Consider the following 7,606-nt stretch of genomic DNA (forward strand, 5'->3'; position numbering starts at 1 on the left):
ACTTTGTTGAAAAATCAAATCTTTGTCCTTGGGTGCATGCTTAGGTCCCATGCATGAACTGGGAAAGATTTTCAAACACCAGGCACCGTTGATTACCGGCAAAACATTGAGATGCCTAGTTCTTAAATTCTAGAGAATCCAAAACTCGTCTGAAATGCATGAAACTTGGCATGCTATCATGGAGTAGCATCAACATGCGGTGGTAACTTTTTTGTCCCATTTGGGGCAGGTTTGGGTATATGCTTCTCACAAACCAGATCTTCTCACAACAAGCATGATGGTTTTGGTAGGGAACGTCCCAACTTTGGGGGCGAAATGATATCCTTTGCGTCTATTACTTTCAAGTTTTTTCTCGTGTCAACATAGAACAACAGGAGTGTTGTGTTATTTTTTTGTTATTTTTCGGGGTTCGTTTGTACATTTTAGTGCATTAAGTGAGTTTTCAACGCATTTATGTGCATAATTCAAATTTGAACTACATGCACATGCTCCGGTGGATATAAATTGGTTGAAAAATAAAATCTTTTGTCATTGGGTGCATGCTTAGGTCCCATGCATGAAATGGGAATGAATGTCAAACACCCTGCCACCACCACTCTGCCACAAACATTGAGATGCCTGGTTTATAAATTCTAGTAAATCCAAAACTTGTCTGAAATTCAAGAAACTTGGCATGCTATGATGGAGCGGCATCAACATGTTGTGGTAAATTTTTGTCCCATTTGGGGCAGGTTTGGGTATATGCTTCTCACAACAAGCATGATGGTTTCGGTAGGGAACGCCCCACCTATGGGGACGAAATGATATCCATTGCCTCTTATTGCTTTCAAAACTTTTCTCTGGTCAACATAGAACAAAAGGAGTGTTCTGTTATTGTTTGTGATTTTCGGGGTTTGTTTGGACATTTTTATGCATCAAGTGAGTTTATAATGCATTTATGTGCATAATTCTAATTTGAACTACAAACACATGCTCCGGTGCATATAAATTGATTGAAAAATCAAATCTTTGTCCTTGGGTGTACGCTTAGGTCCACAACAAGAAATGGAATGAATTCCAAACACCAGGCACCGTTGATTGCCGGCAAAACATTGAGATGCCTGGTTTTTAAACGCTAGTAAATCACAAACTTTTCTGGAATTACTGAAACTTGGCATGCTATCATAGAGCGGAATCAACATGCCGTGGTAAATTTTTTGTCCATTTTGGGGCAGGTTTGGGCATATGCTTATCACAAACCAGAGCTGCTCATAACAAGCGTGATGGTTTCGGTAAGTAACACCCTACCTTTGGGGATGAAACGATATCCATTGCCTCATATTGCTTTCAAAATTTTATCATGTCAACATACAACAACAGGAGTGTTGTGTTTTTTTGTGATTTTTCGAGGTTCGTTTGGACATGTTTATGCATTAAGTGAGTTTTCAATGCATTTATGTGCATAATTCAAATTTGAACTACATGCACATGCTCCGGTGCATAGAACTTTGTTGAAAAATCAAATCTTTGTCCTTGGGTGCATGCTTAGGTCCTATGCATGAAATGGGAAAGATTTTCAAACACCAGGCACTGTTGATTGCCGGCAAAACATTGAGATGCCTAGTTCTTAAATTCTAGAAAACCCAAAACTCGTCTGAAATTCATGAAACTTGGCATGCTATCATGGAGCAACATCAACATGCAGTGGTAAATTTTCTGTCCCATTTGGGGCAGGTTTGGGTATATGCTTCTCACAAACCAGAGCCTCTCACAACAAGCATGATGGTTTTGGTAGGGAACGCCCCAACTTTGGGGGCGAAATGATATCCTTTGCGTGTTATTACTTTCAAATTTTTTTCTCGTGTCAACATAGAACAACAGGAGTGTTGTGTCAATTTTTTTATTATTTTTCGGGGTTCGTTTGGACATTTTAATGCATTAAGTGAGTTTTCAACGCATTTATGTGCATAATTCAAATTTGAACTACATGCACATGCTCCGGTGGATATAAATTGGTTGAAAAATAAAATCTTTTGTCCTTGGGTGCATGCTTAGGTCCCATGCACGAAATGGGAATGAATGTCAAACACCCTGCAACCGTCACTCAGCCACAAACATTGAGATGCCTGGTTTATAAATTCTAGTAAATCCAAAACTTGTCTGAAATTCAAGAAACTTGGCATGCTATCATGGAGCGGCATCAACATGTTGTGGTAAATTTTTGTCCCATTTGGGGCAGGTTTGGGTCTACGCTTCTCACAACAAGCATGATGGTTTCGGTAGGGAATGCCCCACCTTTGGGGACGAAATGATATCCATTGCCTTAAATTGATTTCAACACTTTTCTCTGGTCAACATAGAACAACAAGAGTGTTCTGTTATGGTTTGTGATTTTCGGGGTTCGTTTGGACATTTTTATGCATTAAGCGAGCTTTCAATGCATTTATGTGCATAATTCTAATTTGAACTACAAACACATGCTCTGGTGCATATAAATTGATTGAAAATCAAATCTTTGTCCTTGGGTGTACGCTTAGGTCCCATGCAAGAAATGGAATGAATTTGAAACACCAGGCACCGTTGATTGCCGGCAAAACATTGAGATGCCTTGTTTTTAAATGCTAGTAAATCACAAACTCGTCTGAAATTACTGAAACTTGGCATGCTATCATGGAGCGGAATCAACAAGCCGTGGTAATTTTTTGTCCAATTTGGGGCAGGTTTGGGCATATGCTTATCACAAACCAGAGCTGCTCACAAAAAGCATGATGGTTTGGGTAGGGAACGCCCGACCTTTGGGGACGAAACAATATCCATTGCCTCTTATTGCTTTCAAATTTTTCTCATGTCAACATAGAATAACAGGAGTGTTGTGTTATTTTTTGTGATTTTTCGGGGTTCATTTGGACATTTTTATGCATTAAGTGATTTTCAATGCATTTATGTGCATAATTCAAATTTAAACTACATGCACATGCTTTGGTGCATATAAATTGGTTGAAAAATCTAATCTTTGTCCATGGGTGCATGCTTAGGCCCCATGCAAGAAATGGGAATGAATTTCAAACACCAGGGAACCGTTGATTGCCAGCAAAACATTTAGATGCCTGGTTTTTAAATTCTCGTAAATCCAAAACTCGTCTGAAATTCATGAAACTTGGCATGCTATCACGGAGCGGCATCAACATGCCGTTGTAAATTTTTTGTCCCATTTGGGGCAGGTTTGGGTACATGCATATCATAAACCAGAGCTTCTCACAACAAGCATGGTTGTTTCGGTAGGTAACACCCCACCTTGGGGGATGAAACGATATCCATTGCCTCGTATTGCTTTCAAAATTTTCTAGTGTCAACATAGAACAACAGGAGTGTTGTGTTTCTTTTGTGATTTTTCGGGGTTCATTTGGACATTTTTATGCATTAAGTGAATTTTCAATGCATTTATGTGCATAATTCTAATTTGAAATACAAGCACATGCTCCAGTGCGTATAAATTGATTGAAAAATCAAATCTTTGTCCTTGGGTGCATGCTTAGGTCCCATGCATGAACTGGGAAAGATTTTCAAACACCAGGCACCGTTGATTACCGGCAAAACATTGAGATGCCTAGTTCTTAAATTCTAGAGAATCCAAAACTCGTCTGAAATGCATGAAACTTGGCATGCTATCATGGAGCAGCATCAACATATGGTGTTAAATTTTTTTCCCATTTGGGGCAGGTTTGGATATATGCTTCTCACAAACCAGAGCTTCTCACAACAAGCATGATGGTTTCGGTAGGGAACGCCCAACCTTTGGGGACGAAGCAATATCCATTGCCTCTTATTGCTTTCAAAATTTTTTCTCGTCTCAACGTAGAACAACAGGAGTGTTGTGTTAGTTTTTTGTGATTTTTCGGGGTTCGTTTGGACATTTTAATGCATTAAGTGAGTTTTCAATGCATTTATGTCCATAATTCAAATTTGAACTACATGCACATGCTTCGGTGGATATAAATTGGTTGAAATATCTAATATTTGTCCATGGGTACATGCTTACGCCCCATGCAAGAAATGGGAATGAATTTCAAACACCAGGGCACCTTTGATTGCCGGCAAAACATTGAGATGCTTGGTTTTTAAATTCTAGTAAATCCAAAACTTGTCTGAAATTCAAGAAACTTGGCATGCTATCATGGAGCGGCATCAACATGCTGTGGTAAATTTTTGTCCCATTTGGGGCATGTTTGGGTATACGCTTCTCACAACAAGCATGATGTTTTCGGTAGGGAACGCCCCACCTTTGGGGACGAAATGATATCCGTTGCCTCTTATTGCTTTCAAAACTTTTCTCTGGTCAACATAGAACAACAGGAGTGTTCTGTTATTGTTTGTGATTTTCGGGGTTCGTTTGGACATTTTTATGCATTAAGCGAGTTTTCTATGCATTTATGTGCATAATTCTAATCTAAACTACAAACACATGCTCCGGTGCATATAAATTGATTGAAAAAACAAATCTTTGTCCTTGGGTGTACGCTTAGGTCCCATGCAAGAAATGGAATGAATATCAAACACCAGGCACCGTTGATTGCCGGCAAAACATTGAGATGCCTGGTTTTTAAATGCTAGTAAATCACAAACTCGTCTGAAATTACTGAAACTTGGCATGCTATCATGGAGCGGAATCAACATGCCGTGGTAAATTTTTTGTCCAATTTGGGAAGGTTTGGGCATATGCTTATCACAAACCAGAGCTGCTCACAACAAGCATGATGGTTTGGGTAGGGAACGCCCGACCTTTGGGGATGAAACAATATCCATTGCCTCTTATTGCTTTCAAATTTTTTCTCGTGTCCACATAGAATAACAGGAGTGTTGTGTTATTTTTTGTGATTTTTAGGGGTTCATTTGGACATTTTTATGCATTAAGTGATTTTCAATGCATTTATGTGCATAATTCAAATTTGAACTACATGCACATGCTTTGGTGCATATAAATTGGTTGAAAAATCTAATCTTTGTCCATGGGTGCATGCTTAGGCCCCATGCAAGAAATGGGAATGAATTTCAAACACCAGGGAACCGTTGATTGCCAGCAAAACATTTAGATGCCTGGTTTTTAAATTCTAGTAAATCCAAAACTCATCTGAAATTCATGAAACTTGGCATGCTATCACGGAGCGGCATCAACATGCCGTTGTAAATTTTTTGTCCCATTTGGGGCAGGTTTGGGTACATGCATATCATAAACCAGAGCTTCTCACAACAAGCATGGTTGTTTCGGTAGGTAACACCCCACCTTGGGGATGAAACGATATCCATTGCCTCGTATTGCTTTGAAAATTTTCTAGTGTCATCATAGAACAACAGGAGGGTTGTGTTTTTTTGTGATTTTTCGCGGTTCATTTAGACATTTTTATGCATTAAGTGAATTTTCAATGCATTTATGTTCATAATTCTAATTTGAAATACAAACACATGCTCCGGTGCATATAAATTGATTGAAAATCAAATCTTTGTCCTTGGGTGCATGCTTAGGTCCCATGCAAGAAATGGGAAAGAATTTCAAACACCGGGGCACCGTTGATTGCCGGCAAAACATTGAGATGCCTAGTTTTTAAATTCTAGTAAATCCAAAACTCGTCTGAAAATTCATGAAAATTGGCATGCTATCATGGAGCAGCATCAACATGCGGTGTTAAATTTTTTGTCCCATTTGGGGCAGGTTTGGATATATGCTTCTCACAAACCAGAGCTTCTCACAACAAGCATGATGGTTTCGGTAGGGAACGCCCAACCTCTAGGGATGAAACAATATCCATTGCCTCTTATTGCTTTAAAAATTTTTCTCATGCCAACGTAGAACAACAGGAGTGTTGTGTTAGTTTTTTGTGATTTTTCGGGGTTCGTTTGGACATTTTAATGCATTAAGTGAGTTTTCAATGCATTTATGTGCATAATTCAAATTTGAACTACATGCACATGCTCCGGTGGATATAAATTGGTTGAAATATCTAATCTTCGTCCATGGGTGCATGCTTAGGCCCCATGCAAGAAATGGGAATGAATTTCAAACACCAGTGCACTGTTGATTGCCGGCAAAACATTTAGATGCCTGGTTTTTTAATTCTAGTAAATCCAAAATTCGTTTGAAATTCATGAAACTTGGCATGCTATCATGGAGCGGCATCAACATGCTGTTGTAAATTTTTTGTCCCATTTGGGGCAGGTTTGGGTATATACACATCATAAACCAGAGCTTCTCACAACAAGCATGGTGGTTTCGGTAGGTAACACCCCACCTTAGGGGATGAAATGATATCCATTGCCTTGTACTGCTTTCAAAATTTTCTAGTGTCAACATAGAACAACAGGAGTGTTGTGTTTTTTTTTGTGATTTTTCAAGGTTCATTTGGACATTTTTATGCATTAAGTGAATTTTCAATGCACTTATGTGCATAATTCAAATTTGAACTACAGGCACATGCTCCGGTGCATATAGCTTTGTTGAAAAATCAAATCTTTGTCCTTGGGTGCATGCTTAGGTCCCATGCAAGAAATGGGAAAGAATTTCAAACACCAGGGCACCATTGATTTCCGGCAAAACATTGAGATGCCTAGTTTTTAAATTCTAGTAAATCCAAAACTCGTCTAAAAATTCATGAAACTTGGCATGCTATCATGGAGCAGCATCAACATGCGGTGTTAAACTTTTTGTCCCATTTGGGGTAGGTTTGGGTATATGCTTCTCACAAACCAGAGCTTCTCACAACAAGCATGATGGTTTCGGTAGGGAACGCCCCAACTTTTGGGGCGAAACGATATCTATTGCCTCTTATTTGATAGAGGCTAAGGTGTCCCGATGTTTCGATGAGATGGTGGCTATCGTTTTCTGTGGGAGTCGACCTTGACAATCCGACTACGAACGTGCGAGACGTCGCGCCTTAGCAATCGCTAAACCAACTTCCGAGGGTTATTGACCACGCCGGAGCACGATCAACCTGACCATGAGGGTCTGTTTCCTACGAGCAAACAAAGAACAAGCAAGAAACTGAGATTGCAATCGGGATATTGCGAATATAAGATGAAAGCTTTATTGATCAAGGTGGGGTTCTGTGACGTCTTGGTCTGGTCGTTGGACACAAACGAAGTACACTAAGTTGCAGCTATGGCGAACTTTTAATCTAAACAAAACCCGAAGTCTAAACGACGCCCTAAGGGCTGTATATATGGAGGAAGAGGGGGGAATTTCGTGGCCCTTGAGGGTGGGGTCCGAAACCAACCCTAACTCTTGTTTCCCCACACATACGGACTCTAAAAATAGCCTATACTTAAGTATTTCGAAATTACATGGGCCTGGCCCATAAATAAGGTGACGCAGCACCTAGAATAGCCTATGGACGAATATTATCAAGTGGCATCTTGTATATTTCATCCAAGGCTTCATGCACTCCTTATGGCGGCTTCAAAGTCCTGAAATTATCACTTGTAACTCCGTTCTTGATCCCCTTGCGCATGCCATCAACTCCATGCGTGTTCTTGCTCCAATGTTCATCCTTCTCCAAGCTAGGCCCTTCATTTGTAAGCAAAACAAATGTATCCAATTTAGGCAGCATCATAATCTCATGAACATTAGAATCATTAC

The sequence above is a fragment of the Triticum urartu genome, chromosome 4, assembly GCF_003073215.2.
Source record: "Triticum urartu cultivar G1812 chromosome 4, Tu2.1, whole genome shotgun sequence".
Lineage (NCBI taxonomy): Eukaryota > Viridiplantae > Streptophyta > Magnoliopsida > Poales > Poaceae > Triticum > Triticum urartu.